Here is a 17,006-nt window from a genome sequence, read left to right on the forward strand (position 1 = left end):
AAAAACAAAACTCACTTCCCTGCCAGGCAGTGGTGCTGTGGGATGTTCTGTATGGCAAATGTGTTGCTCTGATTGGTTAGTAAATAAAACACTGATTGGCCAGTAGTCAAGCAGGAGGAAGTATAGGCAGGACAAGGAGGAGAAGAATTCTGGGAAGTGGAAGGCTGAGTCAGAGAAACACTGCCAGCCGCCACCATGACAAGCTGCATGTGAAGACGCCGGTAAGCCACTAGCCACATGGCAAGGTATAGATTTATGGAAATGGATTAATTTAAGCTATAAGAACATTTAGCAAGAAGCCTGCCATGGCCATATAGTTTGTAAGCAATATAAGTCTCTGTGTTTACTTGGTTGGGTCTGAGCAGCTGTGGGACTGGCGGGTGACAAAGATTTGTCCTGACTGTGGGCAAGGCAGGAACACTCTAGCTACACAGTGGTGGCACACACCTTTAATCCCAGCACTTGGGAGGCAGAGCCAGGTGGATCTCTGTGAGTTCGAGGCCAGCCTGGTCTACAGAGTGAGATCTAGGACAGGCTCCAAAACTACACAGAGAAACCCTGCCTGGGGGGCGGGGGGAGAACGTGCTTAAATAATGTCAAACCAAAGCTGCAGGATAGAAGAGGACAAATGAAATTCCTCCACCTTTAACACACAAGATTTCTCTGTGCAGCCCTGGCTGTCCTAGAACTTCTCTGTAGACCACGCTGGCCTTGAACTCGGAGAGCCTCTGAGTGCTGGGATGGCATGTGCCACCACCACCCAGTGACAAAGGAAATCTTAGAGAATGGCTGGCAGTGCTGGAGCAGTGGTGTTGTTCACATCTATCTGTAACTCCAGCTCCAGGGGGTCTCCTCTGACATCTGCACTCACGGGCGCATACCCACATACAGATACACATAATTAAAAATAATAACGCTTTCTTTGGCAGCACGTATACTAAAAATTGGGATGATACAGAGACAATTAGCATGGCCCTTTCTCAAGGATGATATACAAATTTGTGAAGCATGCCATATTTAAAATTAATAATAATAATAATAAATCTTTTTCAAAAAGAAGATAATTGACCATATGTCCTAGGATATTGACTTTTTGAAATTTTTTCATTTTTTTATGGAGCCAGGGCATATGTGGCGGTCAGAGCTGGTTCTCTTCTAGAGGTGAGTCCTGCTGACCAAACTCAGGCTGTCAGCTGTAGTAGAATGTCATTTGAAGGTGTGTTACTTGTGTTTATGTTGCATTTGTTTAACTCTGTGAAGCTGTGTCACTGTGCCTGTCTAAAATACCTGATGGGCTAACAAAGAACTGGTTAATAGCAAGGCAGGAGAAAGGATAGGCGGGGCTGGCAGGCAGAGAGAAGATATAGAGGGAGAAATCTGGAGAGGGACAGATCCAGAAGAAGCCAGAGGAAGGGAGGACACCAGGGGCCAGCTACCCAGCTATACAACCGACAAGCCAAGGAGTAAGAATAAGATTTACAGAAATAAGAGAACCGGAAAAGCCCAGAGGCAAAAAGTAGACAGAATAATTTAAGATAAAGAAAGCTGGCTGGAAACTAAGCCAAGCCAAGGCTGGGCATTCGTAAGTGATAATAAGTAAGCCTCTGTGTGTGAATTCATTTGGGAGCTGGGTAGTGAGTCCCCCCAAAAGACCAAAGAATAAACAACAGTCAGCCATGGTGGCAAGTACATTTACCCAGTGAGTGATCTCATCAGCTCTACATTTTTGAAATCCGCCCCCTCCATGGTTTCTCTGTGTAGTTTTGGTGCCTGTCCTGGGTCTCACATTTTAGACCAGGCTGGCCTCGAACTCACGGAGATCCTCCTGGCTCTGCCTCTGGAGTGCTGGGATTAAAGGTGTGCACCACTACCGTCCGGCCATTTTTGAAATCTTAAGAAGATAGTTAATCAAATATACTGGAAAGTGAAGTTTTGTTTTGTTTTGGTTTTGTTTTTCAATATAGGGTTTCTCTGCACTCTGGCTGTCCTGGAACTCTCTCTGTAGGTCAGGCTGGCCTTGAACTCAGAGACCTGCCTGCCTCTACCTCCCAAGTGCTGGGATTTAAAAGTGTGTGCCCAGCAGGGACAGTGAGTTTTTAAGTTAATTCTTTCAGTGTCTTTTTCTGGATTGCATACAGATTGACCCTCCATATCGATGGATTCTGCATCTACAGATCTTATCAACTGTGGATTGAAAATGTTCAGAGAAAAAGAGCCAGAATTTGTGGTTCATACCTGTAATCCCAGAATTTGGGAGGCTGGGGCAGGAAGATTAGGAGTTTGAAGGGGATGGAGAGATGGCTAAGTGCCATCTGAACTGCTCATGCACAGGACCTGAGTTCAGTTCCTAGTACCCACATCAGGCAGCCTGGAGGACCCAACCCCTCTGACCTCCTGGGTAGCTCACTTACACCTAACTACACAGAGACACATGCACGATTACAAATAATGAAATCTTTTCAAAAAAGAGTTTGAGGTCTATGTTTGCTACATAGACTGTCAAGGAAGAAGAAGAAGAGGAGAAGGAGGAGGAGGAGGAAGAGAAGGAGGCCGAAGAGGAGGTGAGGAGGGGCTGGATAGGTGACTCCCTGATTGGGAGGAGTGACTGCTCTTCCAGAGGATCTTGTGCCTTTCCTGGAACTCACTTGGTACCCCAGGCTGGCCTCGAACTCACAGAGATCCGCCTGGCTCTGCCTCCCGAGTGCTGGGATTAAAGGCATGCGCCACCACCGCCCAGCCTTAATCCTAGCTCCCTGGAGTCAGAGGAAGGCAGATTTCCGAATTTGAGGACAGCCTGGTCTACATAGTAACTTCCAGGTCAACCAGAGTTACATGGAAGAAAAAAAAGCTACAAAATAAAATGTGTGGGAGTGAATTAGAATAATTTATGATGCTCTAGAAACATTTCAAGAGCTGGGTGTGGTAAAATTGCTGGCTAGAATCGCAGCAAGGAAGAGAGTTATAAAATCTTGTGTTCATCTCGAGATGATGGTTTATTGTTCTGTTTTGCCTGCACACACACATACATATATATATATATATTTAATTTTTTTACATGACAAAAACTTAAAACTGAATTCTGACAATTGGTGTGTTTTGTTTGTTTGAACATGTAGAGGTTGAACTGAATGGAGAGAAGAAAGCTTTACTGTGTTTGGGCTAACCTGCTTCAAAGACTGATCCTTAAACCTGAGCAGGCAGCCGGGCAGTAGTGGCTCACACCTTTAATCCCAGCACTCGGGAGGGAGAGACAGGCAGATCTCTGAGTTCCTGGCCAGCCTGGTCTACAGAACGAGATCCAGGACAGCCAGGGCTACACAAAGAAACCCTATCTGGAAAAACCAAACAAGAAGAAAAAAATAAAAGGATAAAAAAGAGGTTGACCACAAGGATCCTTCCTGTTTTTCATTCCCTAGGTCTTCACAGGGTCTTAATAATCTGCACTTTGTGGAAGCTCAAGGACCATTTTATGGAAGTTTAAGAGAAAAACAACATGGCCAGCAAGTTAGAGACCTCAGCCGATAACCAGAGGAAGGAGATGGGGAAGAGGAAAAAGGAAAGTCATGCCTTCCAGAGTCAGGGTCCCAAAATGAAGGTGGAATCAGCAGGGGGGCCCAGGCCACTTCGTGGTGGAAGGGGAGCAGCTTTGGAGAAAGAGCAAGCCCCAAGGACTCAGGCTCATGGCAGCATCTGACAGAGAAACGGAGAAGAGGACATGGAAGGAAGGAAGGAAGGAAGGAAGGAAGGAAGGAAGGAAGGAAGGAAGGAAGGAAGGAAGGAAGGAAGGGAAAAAGGAAGGAAAAAAGGAAGGAAGGAAGGAAGGAAGGAAGGAAGGAAGGAAGGAAGGAAGGAAGGAAGGAAGGAAGGAAGGAAGGGTTACACAATTTGAACTGAAATCCATTCTAGGGAGCTGGAGAGATGGCCCAGCGGTTAAGAGTATTGGCTGCTCTTTCAGAGGACCCCAGGTTCAATTCCCAGCACCCACATGGCAGCTCACAACTGTCTGTGACTCCAGTTCCAGTGGATCTGATTCCCTCACACGCATATGCAGGTCAAACACCAATGCACATAAAAACAGAAATTTAAAAAATTCAAAGTCCATTATAAACCCATCCTCCTCCATGAACTGAGTGTGTCTGTGTGCATGCACAAAGGCATTCCAGAAGCTGGTTTTGGTTGTTTTTGCTCTTTTGGGGGGCCTGCCACCCAGCTCACAAATCACACATGAAGGCTTATCCTTTTTTTTTTTTTCACAGAAAAAAAAATAATTTTATTTATTTTGAGACAGTGTGTTATGTAGCTCAGCTGGCTTTAAACTGATTGTGTAGTCAAGGATAACCTTGAACTTCTGATCTCCCTGCCTCCACTTTTCTGAATGCTGGGATTATAGGCACGTACCACCATGTCTTTTTATGTTGTGCTAGGGATTGAACTCTGGGACTTATGCATGCTAATTAAGTACTGTACCAACTGAGCTACATACCTAGCCCCCAAAGGCATCTTACATATTTGTTTTACATGAAATTCAAGCCCACCAACATTGTCTAATGGCACCTGGAATCACAATAAGGGATGAGGTCTCTTAAGCCTGCTTCTGCAACAGTGTGAGAGAATGGAAGGACAGGAAAGGGTACAGAAATACCTACCAAGGGGTAGCTTTGCTCACTGCACAGGTGGTGGTGGTGGTGGTGGTGTCTTGGACTGTCCCATCCAATATGGAAGCTAGGAGCTCTCTGTGGATCCTGCTGCCATATTGGAAAATGTAAAACAAGTCTCTTTCTGTCCCATCAGCCTGCTTCCAACTAATGACACAGAGACTTCTTATTAATTATGAAAGCTTGGCCTATAGCTTAGGCTTGTTCCTAACTAGCTTTTACAACTTAAATTAACCTATTTATATTAATCTGTGTTCTATCATGTGGCGTTACCTCTCTTACATTTTTTACCTCCTGTTTCCCCTCTTTGTCTCTTGGTGGAGGCTTATTCTTAATTATGAATGCCTAGCCTTAGCTTGGCTTGTTGCTAGCCAGCTTTCCTTAATTTTAAATTAACCAGTCTATCTTTGACTTTGGGGCTTTTCTCATTCTCTTACTGTAAATCTTACTCTTACTCCGTGGCCTGCTGTGTAGCTGGGTGGCTGGCCCCTGGAGTCCTCCTCCTTCTCTGGCTACTTCTTCCTCTCCTCCCAGATTTCTTCTACTTCTCTCTCTGCCTGCCAGCCCCGCCTATCCTTTCTCCTGCCTCACCATTGGCCGTTCAGTTCTTTATTAGACCATCGGGTGTTTTAGACAGGCACAGTAACACAGCTTCACAGAGTTAAACAAATGCAACATAAGCAAAAGTAACACACCTTAAAATAATATTCTCCAACAGAAGGGAAGGACAGCACAAAGATACTGAGGGAGCAATATTCGTGACTTGCCTGAAGGACAGATATCAGCACCCATAACAATTCCCTTTCAGTTTACACTAGTCATGGAAAAATTGTATATTGTTTTTGGAAAAATTGTATGTTGTTATTTGTCATACTCTTGCTTTTATCACTTCGATACATTCTGAACAGCTTTTTTGGTCTTTCTTGTTCAATTTTTTTGAAAATTATTTTAATGTGTTTTTATTTTATGTGTATTAGTATTGGCTTGCACTGTGTATGCATGTAAACCTTATGTGTGCCTGGTGCCCTTGGAAACCATAAGTGGTCATCAGATTAGAATTAGAGTTCTGGTGGTGGCAGTGGTAGCGCACACCTTTAATCCCAGCACTAGGGAGGCAGAGGCAGGCGGATCTCTGTGAGTTCCAGGCCAGCCTGGTCTATAGAGCGAGATCCAGCACAACCAGGGTTACACAGAGAAACCCTGTCTGAAAAAAACAAAACAAACGAACAAAAAAACAACAAGAAAGAATTGGCGTTCTGGGTTATGAGTGATTGTGAGCGCCTGTGTGGTGCTGAGACCCAAACCTGGTCCTCGGCAAGGACAGCAAGTACTCTCAGCCGCTGAGCCCTCTGTCCCGGTCTTGGTTTTTTGTTTTTTGCTTGTTTGTTTTTTTGTTTTTGGCTTTTTTTAAATTTATTTTTACTTCATGTGTGTGGATGTTTTGCACTACATGTGTTCATGGTGCCCAAGGAGGTCAGAAGAGGGTGTTGGATCCCCTGGAACTGGAGTTACAGATAGCTGTGAGCTGCCACGTAGGTGCTGGGAATTGAACCCGGGTCTTCTAGAAGAACAGCCAGTGCTCTTTACTAAGCCATCTCTCCAGCCCTGTTTCTGGCTTTTTGAGACAGTGTTGTTTTTGTTGTTGTTGTTGTTTTACTCTACAGACCAGGCTGGCCTCAGATTCAGAGATCCGCCTGCCTCGAGTGCTGGGATTAAAGGTGTGCGCCACCGTGCATGGCCTTTTTATTTTTATTTTTTTTAAGACAGGCTCTTGTCTGGCCCCACATGACTGGCCTTGAACTCCTTATGCAGCAGAGGCTAGACTGGAACTCCTGACCCTCTTGCCTTTACCTCCCAGATTCTGGGATTATGAGATTACAGGCACATGGCACATACTCTGTCTAGACTGTAAGGTCCTTGAGGGCAGAGGCTGCGCTGCGCACAGAACTTTTGGTACAGCCCAGACTCCCACCCATTGCTGTGTACTTAGGCAATTTCATTCCCCCTGCTAACTGGAAAGAAGTGTTTTTTTTTTTTTTTTTTTTGGTTTTTCGAGACAGGGTTTCTCTGTGTAGCTTTGCACCTTTCCTGGAGCTCACTTGGTAGCCCAGGCTGGCCTCGAACTCACAGAGATCCGCCTGGCTCTGCCTCCCGAGTGCTGGAATTAAAGGCGTGCACCACCAACGCCCGGCCAAGAGGTGGGTTTTTTTTTTTAGAGTAAGTAATGTGAGGCTGGGGGTAAAGGTCAGTGGAGAGCACCTGTTTGGCACGCACACCGTCCTGGATACCATCCCTAGTACCACGATACATCACTACAGTAAATGATGGAATGGAACCCGAAGTGCATGCGTAGATACAGGCAAAGAATTCTCCGTGAGGAGCAGCTAGAGTTCTAATATCTATTTACTTCTAAGCAGTGCCGTGAGAATAATTAATGTTTGCCCATGTCTTTGAGATCTTCAGATGAAAGGATCCAGAGAGTCTAGAATTATTACAAGATTGCCATGACTCAAAGCCTCAGAACACAATTCATACACCTTCCAGGGTTTGCAGGCTGGGAAGAAGCCAAGGCGCCTCCTCCGACAGTGGCTGAGAAGTGGCCTCCCAGCACTGTGGTGTTCAGGGAAAGCAAGTTTGAAAATAAAGCTGGAGATAATGAGGATCCAAACCAAACAAACCCTTGGCTTCCTGAGCAAAAGTGAACTGGAGATGCTGTGAGGCATCCTGAGGTAGGGAGTTGTTGGCCTCTGGAGACGTTATCTTGCTCCTAATCCTCCATCTTCGTCCTGTGTGGGCCTCAGCCGCTGATGTGAGAGTCAGGTTGGGCTTACCTGGACTCAGTCATCACAGCTCAAAGTGTTTTTTTGGTTTAAGGATGCAGACTTGAGAATCGTGATCCTTGCGAAGCTGTATGGACACCAGTCTCCTCTTTCTCCTTGTCCCTCACTCTCCCTCCTCTACAACTCTCTCATACTGGATAATTACAATTGATCTCTTTAAAACATTTTTATTGCTGGTCAGTGGTGGCGCACGCCTTTAATCCCAGCATTCAGGAGGCAGAGGCAGGTGGGTCTCTGAGTTCCAGGCCAGCCTGGTCTACAAAGCTAAGTTCCACGACAGCCAGGGCTACACAGAGAAACCCTGTCTTTTTTTTTTTTTTCTTTTCTTCTTGAGACAGGGTTTCTCTGTGTAGTTTTGTCACCTTTCCTGGAACTCACTCTGTAGCCCAGGCTGGCCTCGAACTCACAGAGATCCTCCTGACTCTGTCTCCTGAGTGCTGGGATTAAAGGCGTGTGCCACCACTGCCGCCGCCGCCTGGCCTAAAACCCTGTCTTGAAAAAGAAAGTTCTCTCTCTCTCTCTCTCTCTCTCTCTCTCTCTCTCTCTCTCTCTCTCTCTCTCTCTCTCTCTCTCTCTCATATGTGTGGAGAGCAGAGAACAAGTTGTGTGTTCTTTCCTTTCACAGTGTAGGTCCAGGGATTGAACTCTGCCCTTCAGGCTTGGTGGCAAGCACTTGGTGGCAAGCACTTTTCCTGATTATCAGTTGACATTCTGTTGTGACTCACACTAGAGACTGTTGCTTCAGCCTTTAAGCTTGGGTTTTCCCTCCATGTTACTTGGAGACAAACTCTCTCTCTCCTCTTATCTTTGCTCTCTTCCTGCATCCTTGCTTTGGGAGGCTTGGATTGGTACCACTTCAGTAACAGAACAACATCTCTGTGTCCAAAAGCTGTGGCTGCCCATGTTACATGGAAAGAAAAGAATTCCAGCACTTGTGCAGGCCCAGGCAGACAGAGTTCTAACGTAGCAGTAAATCATACGATGCTGTTAGGGTGTGTCTCAGATGGGTTGGAAAAAGATCAAATGTCCTCACTTGTGAGCTAGGAGGGAGGGAAAGAAGGAGGGAGGGAGATCAGGAAGGAAGGAAAGCAGGCAAGAAGGGCTTAACCGGACAGGCCTTATGCCTGGTGTGATGGTAAAGCTAGTCTTTTGTTTGTTTGTTTTGTTTTGTTTTTTTTGAGACAGGGTTTCTCTGTAACAGCCCTGGCCTGCCTCTGCCTTGCTTTGCATTTTGAGGGAAAAAAAATTCAATAGACAAGTCGGACGGTGGCGCACGCCTTTAATCCCAGCATTCACGAGGCAGAGCCAGGCAGATCTCTGTGAGTTCGAGGCCAGCCTGGTCTACAGAGCGAGATCCAGGATAGGCACCAAAACTACACAGAGAAACCCTGTCTCGGAAAAGCAAGCAAACAAACAAACAAATTTAATAGACAGGGTTGGGGATTTAGCTCAGTGGTGGAGTGCTCGCCTAGCAAGTGCAAGACCCTGAGTCAGCTTGGGGTGGGGGTGGGGCACGGGGGGTGGGGGTGGGGGGGGTGAGTGGGTGGGAATTAATAGACAATGAGCCAAGACAGTGTTCACACTAAATGCTCATCCCTCAGCAGATAGGGCCAGTCATTTCCTGTTTTTTGAGGGACAACTTTGGTTAGGGTGCTGTGGTGGCTCGCATACCCCGATTTAATAAAAAGAACAATATCGGCCGGGCGGTGGTGGCACACGCCTTTAATCCCAGCACTCGGGAGGCAGAGCCAGGTGGATCTCTGTGAGTTCGAGGCCAGCCTGGGCTACCAAGTGAGTCCCAGGAAAGGCGCAAAGCTACACAGAGAAACCCTGTCTCGAAAAACCCAAAAATAAATAAATAAATAAATAAATAAAAAGAACAATATCAAATTCACTAAAGATTCCATCCACGACCCTAACCTAGAAGGTATAAGTTGGTTTTTAATCTGTTTGCATTGAGATGGGGTCTCATACAAGCCAGGCTGGTCTCAAACTTATGTCACCAAGGATGGTAGTGGCACACACCTTTAATCTCAGCACTCTGGAGGCAGAGGCAGGAGAATATGATTTTGAGACCAATCTGGCCTTCAAAGTGAGTTCCAGGACAGTCAGGGCTACACAGAGAAACCCTGTCTTGAAACACACACACACACACACACACACACACACACACACACACAAAGTCACATTCCCCCCCCCCCATTTTGCTATATAGTCTGGTGTTGGGGTTGGTGGATCAGGACCAGCAGCAACTGACCTTTCCGTTGTCCACATAGTTCTGAGAGGAAACCCTGTGAGAAGTCTTGACACAATGATTTGTTGCCCATCAGCAGAGAACTTCCAGCTCCTTGATGCTATGGACCAAGAACTCATAGAAGCCACCGTGAAGCGTGTCCTTTGCCTTTTCCTTGCTTACATAACCGCATTGGGCACCAGACCCTGATCTTGGATCTTCTCTGCAGGGTGCTACTGGTGCCCTGGAGTCCCACAGCATCCTTCATTTTGACTCATGAGTCTGACTGATGATTTTGAGATTTAGGCAAGGTCTGAGTGTAGCTGGGATGCCAGAGAAGATGGTGGCCAATGCCATGAATAGCACCAAGGAGCAGAAATGGCAGACAGGGTAGGTTTTGAAATGGAATCTATCAATTAGCCAAAATGCTTTGTCTTCAGAGGCTCATCGCTGACATTGGTCCCTGCTGCTCTTGTATATATGTGTGTGTGTGTGTGTGTGTGTGTGTGTGTGTGTGTGTGTGTGTGTGTGTGAACAATGTGTACATACTGGTGTCAATGGAGGCCAGAGATCAACTTTGAGTGTTTTTCTCAATTGCTTTCCACCTTATCTATTGATAAGGCAGGGTCTCCCACTGGACCCAGTATTCACTGAATGGTTAGATCTGCCGCCAGTGAGCCCTGGAATCGGCCTGTCTCTCCGCCTCCCTTGGGCTCTGCTTTCGGGTGCATGAGACCTTGTTTACTTTCTTTGGGTGGCTCCTAGGGGTATGAACTCAAATCCCCGTGCTTACAAAGCAGGCACTTTTACTGACTGAACCCTCTCTTTAGCTCCTGGGTTTCTCTAGTTTTTCTTCAGAAATCACCAGAATGAGCTTCAAGGGGTTCTCACCGTTCTTGCTCCTGGTCTTGAATATCCCTTCTGAATCCCCGAACACTGGCAAGTGGCAGCGTCACCAGGGAACGTGTCAGAAATGCACACAGAAATGTCTCAGAAGCACAGAGTCAGAGACTCGGTGGGGGTCGGGCCTAGGGTCTATTTTAACCCCTGTATGGTGTTAAAACTTGACAGCCATTGGTCCAAGGGGAAAGCTTATTACCGGGTGGGGGAAATCAGGAGCATGCTTCTGTCTGTTATGAGTGTGCTTTAATATTAGTGTAAATTGCTATTCTTAGCTGGGCATGGTGGCATGCACTTGTAATCTTAATACATCAGAGGCTGAAGCAGGAGAATTGCTGGGAGTTTGACATCAACCTGGACTACTTTTAGTGAGGTCAGGGCCACCATGGGCTAGAGTGGAACCTTTTTTTTTTTTTAAGCTGCTTTTGTCTTCTGTCTTGTCTTTGCATCCCAGATTTTGTATTTGGAAATGAGAAATTCTCTCACTTTTCCCTCTTCCCCAAGAGCCAGCTGGCAATATTGCAGTTTTCTACCTGTATTTCATCTCTTGCTGGAGCCCAAATTCCTCTCTGAGGTGGGTGCTCTTGGCAGCCCCTGGCCTCTCGGCCCTGACGGCCACAAGGCAAGGGGCTTGTTCCACCGTTTGCAGCAGCCTGGCCCAGCTGACACAGGGGATGTGACTGCCTGGCCACCTGCCTGGGAGGAGGAAATCTTTCCCTGGCCTCAGCAGTCCGACCTGGTCCAGTCAGGGGAGCTTGGCGGCGCAGGCAACACCTGGTAGGTCAGTTCACGGGGAAGAGCTGAGGACCAGAGCCCGGAAGTGGACACACACCCTCTTTAACCCTGGCAGAGTTGGTGAGGGTGTGCAGATAGGGCTCTCGGTTCTTCCGGAGAAAGGCAGAGCATGAAGGTTTGGATATGGCTCGTGCCCCTGAAGAACGTGTTAAACTGTAATTATGAGACATTAGGAGGTGGGACCTTGCAGAGCTGATTAGGACTCTGCATAAATGAGTGGATTAACCTGCCTGAGGGATTAATGGATTAATGAGCCATCCCAAGAGTGGGTCAGCTCTAAACCCCAGTGTGGCCGGAGCTCTTGGGTTTGCCATCTCTGGCCGTCTAACACCTGCCCTGTTGTAGGATTCTGCCAGCAAGCAGGCCATCTCTAGCGGTAGGCTCTCATGACCTTGGATTAGAGCCGTGAGCCAAAATAGAGCTTCCTTTTGTGTATACAATGTCAGGTGTTTCCTTACAGCAGCTCAAGATGTACAGAGACAGTGACATTTTATTATTTGCTTTTCTGCCTTCTAAAAATTCAACTGAGAGCCTAGCATGGTGGCACACACCTTTAATCCCAGCACTCAGGAGGCAGAGGCAGGCAGATCTCTGTGAGTTCGAGGCCAACCTGGTCTACAAAGCAAGTTCCAGGACATCCAGAGTTGTTTTACAGAGAAACCCTGTCTCAAAAAACAAACAAAAAACAAAACAAAACAAAAAAAAAACAGAAAAGAAAAATTCAACTGAGTTCTTGAAGAAAGGGCCTCAGTTCATTTAATATCATGCTTCTGAGGCTCAACAGATTGTAATATGCATCTGTGTGCCACAGTGTGTGGTGCTATGGGTCCCAGGAACAGAACTGAGATTATCAGATGTGGTGTCAAGTGTCTTTACCTGTTGAGCTATCTCTCTGGCCCCTCAGATGTTATAATTTTGAATCATATTCCACTGAGGACATAACACAATGTTTCTAAATATTCTCAGTAAATATTTGGGTCCTGCTCCCTTTCCTCCCTTCCTCTCTCCCCTTCTACCATCCATCCTTCCCTTTCAGTGATGGAGATGGAGACAGGACCTTGACTATGCTGGCAGGCACTCTGCCACTGAGCTGCACAACGCGGCCCCATGCTTGGTTTTGAGTTGTTACTAAGATCAAAGAGATGTGCTTATAGAAGATAACCAAGGAAGAAGAGCCTGCTCTACTTTCAACAAAATCTACTAAGAGCCAGCCGGTAGTGGCACACCCTTGTAATCCCAGCACTTGGGAGGCAGAGGCAGGTGGATCTCTGTGAGTTCAAAGCCAGTCTGGTCTACACAGTGAGTTCCAGGACAGTCAGGACTGTTACACAGAGAAACCCTGTCTCAAAAAAAAAAAAAAAATCAACTAAGAAAGTGATTGAACCAGGCGGTGATGGCACAGACCTTTAATCCCATGACTCGGGAGGCAGAGGCAGTTAGATCTCTGAGTTTAAGGCCAGCCTGGTTTGCAAATTGAGTTCCAGGGCAGCCAGGACTGTTACACAGAGAAACCCTGTCTAGGGTGTGGGGGCTAGGACAAAAAACTGAAACAAACAAAAACCAATGAAGTATCCTCCTAGCCACATTCTGAACAGTGGAACAGAATGTAGTGGAAGGGACCTGTGATGGCATTTCCATCAGCGATGGCATCTGAGATCAGTGAAAGAAGGAAGAAAACACCATAGATGGAGTTGGAGAAAAAATTGATGTCTCTATGAAAAAGGATGAAAGTGAAATCTCTAACTATAAATGAACTCAGTACCAAATGGATTAAGTCCTTAAATATCAAAGACAAAACATAAAACCTCTGAGTGTCATGTGTGCTGGAACACATCTTTAATCCCAGTTAGAAGCCAGCCTGGGCTACATAGAGAATTCCAGGCCGACCAGAATTACACAGTGAGACCCTGTCTTAAAAGGGAAAAAAAAAGGGGGGGGGTACAGTGTTTCACAGGAAGCCAAGGACATGGCCAAGAGTATTCCTGGAGCCTGCAGGGGGACGGGGATGGTGGGGGAAGGCAAGTATGGGAGGGGTGTTGGGAAAGCAATGGCTCAGAAGTGTGAACGGCCTGGGCACGGGAGAGCAGCTCTGTGGTCGGTGTGGTTGAAGTACGGAGTGGTGAAGGAGCCCAGGGAAGGTTTAGACACAGGCGAGGGGCTTGAACCTTCCCCTCGACTCTCAGGTTCAAAGACAGCGGAGGGGGCACTGCATCAGCCCTGGAGGAGGGAGGTGTGATGGGTCTGAGCACTGACTGAATCTTCATGGTGTGCTGTGACAGTTCACACTTTCATCCTTGTACTCTAAGTTCCTTTGTGACTATTGACTCCGCACATGAGCCTGAGAGGATCGTGATGTTATGTTGAGCTATTATTACCTTAGTCCTCAAGTGGTAGAAGGGAGCGTGTAGTGGTTTGAATGAGAATAGCCCCCATAGGCTCATAGGGAATGGGTCATAGGGAATGGCATTATTTGAAAGGATTAGGACATGTGGCCTTGTTGGAGTAGATGTGGCCGTTTTGGAGGAAGTGTGTCACTGGGGGTGAGCGTTGAGATTTCAGGAGCTCAAGCCAGGACTAGTGACTCACTGTCTCTTCCTGCTGCCTGCTGATCCGGATGTAGAACTCTCAACTACCTCTGCAGCACAGTGTCTGCCTTCGGCTAAACCTCTGAAACTGTGAGCAAGCCGAGCCCCAATTAAATTGTAAGAGTTGCCATTGTCAGGGTGTCTCCTCACAGCAATAGAAACCCTAAGACAGAGTAAGACCCCACTCACCAACTGGTCCTGGTAACTAAGAAATAGAATGTGGATGGTGTGTGTGGAAAAAAATTCTACATGCTTGTACCATGTGCAGACCATCTTTACATGAGAGATGTGAGATAATCAACTGATAAAAAAGAACAGGTTCAGTGGGGTGGTGGTGTTGAACACCTTTAATCCCAGCACTTGGGAGACAGAGACAGGCAGATCTCTGAGTTTGAGGCTAGCCTGGTCTACAGAGCGAGATCCACGGTGGCCAGGGCTACACAGAGAAACCCTATCTCAAAAAACAAACGAAAAGGCTCATTTTTGGCTCGTGGTTTTAGAGCCTCCAAATGTTGTTTGTTGGCCTTTATTCAGAGTGCAGGGTGGTAATGATGGAAATGTATGCCCACACTATGGCCAGGGGACAAAAAGAAGAAGTCAGGGCCCACAATCCCCTTCAAGGCCATGCATGTGAACAGGTGTGTATGTGTGTGTGTGTGTCCCCAAGTGTGCACACATGCCAGAGGATGTCCAAGATCTTCTTCAGCTAAACACTGATCCTCTGGTTCCCACTACTCTGTGCTATGAATTCAGGCATAGACAACTGTCTACCATGATGCCTGACTGGCTCCCATTTCTTCTTCTTTTTTTTTTTTTTTAAATTGATTGACTGATTAGTTTGAGTCAAGGTCTCATGTATTCCAGCTGGTGCCAAGCTCTGTGCAGCCCAGGATAACCTTGAAGTTCTGATTTTCCTGCCTTCACCTCTGGAATGCTGGGATCATGTCGCCATGCTGGATTTATGGAGCACGTGAGATCAAACTCAGGCTTTGTGAATGCTAGGCAAACACCGTGGCAACCAAGCTGCACCCCAGGCCCTTCGCTCAGATTTATGTTTCTCGTGTGTGTGTGTGTGTGTGTGTGTGTGTGTGTGTGTGTGTGTGTGTGTGTGTGTGTGTAAAACTAATACTGGTCTCGGGAATCTTCCCGTATCCCTCGGCACCTTCCTTGTTTATTAAGGTGTGTTGTTTCCCTTGAAACTAGAACTCACTAATAATGCCAATTTGGTTGTCTAGCTTGTTCTGGGGAGCCCCTGGTCTTTGCTTTCAGAGTGCTGGAATTACAGCTGTGCTACCATACCCATATTAGGTTCTGGGGAGCCACATTCCAGGCTTCATGCCGGTGTGGCAAGAATTTTAACCAACGAGCCATCTCCTCGACCCTCAGATTTCTTTTTATTAAGAAAAACTTACATTTATTTGTATGTGTCTATGTGCGCTCTTGGGCATGGTGTGCGTGTGGAGGTCAGAGGACAACTTGAAGGAGTCAGGTCTCTCTCCACCTTGTGAGTCCAGGGGCTGGGACTTGGGTGCAAGCACCTTTCCACACCCAGTGATCTCCCTAACCTGCCTTCAGATTTCTCAATGAAACAAATCGCTGGATGGTGTTGGTGAGAACAATGATAGAATTGTTTGTAAGCTCGTGTCTCTGTTCTAATGCAGACTCCGGTGACGTTTACAGCCACAGGAGGGACAGGATTTATCTATGGCCTCCACCGTGAAGGAAGCGCTTGTCGGTAGTACAAAGAGGTGGGCTTGGGCTGCTTTCTGTATTCAGCATCAGCTGTGGGTCCAGTTCTCATCGCTGCTCTTTTTTCTGCCGTCTCTTTCCCAGCATCAGTGCTTGAACACAGCCTTCTTCTCTACCTCTGTTTCCATCTCACCCTGGATGCTTCCCGTGATTTCCCATCCAATAAGAGAAGGAGAGTGGAGTTTTGCTTGCCCTGGCAGCCAAACATCTTGGGGCTTGCTCCAGGCTCCGCCTCCCACACGTCCACTGCCAGTGTGGACTCCTAGGCTCTTCCCCAGATGCTGTTTTTCCATCCCAGGAGCCGACCTCATTGTTCCTAGGGCTGAAGCCATCCTACAAGACAACACTTGCCAATTTGGGAATTGATGGCGGTTTTGCGTTTGTGGCACTAGAGGAGCCAGCTTGTCCCATTGTCCTTTGTCACGAAAACGATATTAATAGCCTTTCCTTTCCGCTGAGCCCGAACATGGCTGAAAACACACAAGAGTGCCTGGCATGTCGCACATGGACACAACCTGGAGAGTCACTGGTTTAGGAGCCTTGCTGTTGTTTGTGGAAAGTGCCAGAACCCGGCTCTGCTTCCTGCCCTCACAGAACAGCATGACATTTGGCTCAATCAAGCTCCCGTCATGGGTTGCCACACAAACATTGCCTGTCTTGTGCTGTCATTTCCTGGCAGTGAACAATCACTCTCCATTGCCTCAGGATGCTCTCTCTCATCATGTCCCTCTCGCGGCAGCTGAACCAGCCCTCAAAAAGCAGATGTACAGCTGGAGTCATTCTTTTGGGAACACAGGCAGGAACAAAGCCAGTGTGGCGTCTCTGGAAGAGCACCAACTGTGCGGCCCAATTGAGGAACGGCCCCCCCTCCCCCGCCATTAACCTGTCAGAGCCACACACGTGCCTTCCTGTCATTTCTTCATCTGACACCATGAGATTGGGAAAGTGGCAGCAGGAACTCTCCTTTTACACAATCACCGGCTGGCCTCACCCCACAGCGCTGGCCACTGGACATGACAACACAGCTCCAGCAGCCAAGCTAACCAGTTGTCTCTCCAGCTCTTTCCTCAGTTAACATGCATCGTGTTCTTGGCCATACCTTTAACTTCTGATGCCTCACTTTCTCCCATTACTTAAATGCATTTATAGAGACCAATTCAAGGTGATTTCTGTATTCTCAGCATAGAATGTTGTGTGTTCGTGGGAAATATGTTTCTTCATATGCACACTGGGAATAATTAAGTGTTAG

General features: G+C 47.1%; 1 non-coding gene across 1 annotated transcript; it reads left to right on the top strand.

Annotated features, from left to right (window-relative positions):
* Nucleotides 1-915: 915 nt before the first annotated feature.
* Nucleotides 916-1,021, top strand: LOC121821486 (U6 spliceosomal RNA). Its single transcript, XR_006062306.1, has one exon. It is a non-coding gene; the product is annotated as a U6 spliceosomal RNA (small nuclear RNA).
* Nucleotides 1,022-17,006: the final 15,985 nt, after the last annotated feature.

Source organism: Peromyscus maniculatus, chromosome 11 (assembly GCF_049852395.1).
Source record: "Peromyscus maniculatus bairdii isolate BWxNUB_F1_BW_parent chromosome 11, HU_Pman_BW_mat_3.1, whole genome shotgun sequence".
Classification (NCBI taxonomy): domain Eukaryota; kingdom Metazoa; phylum Chordata; class Mammalia; order Rodentia; family Cricetidae; genus Peromyscus; species Peromyscus maniculatus.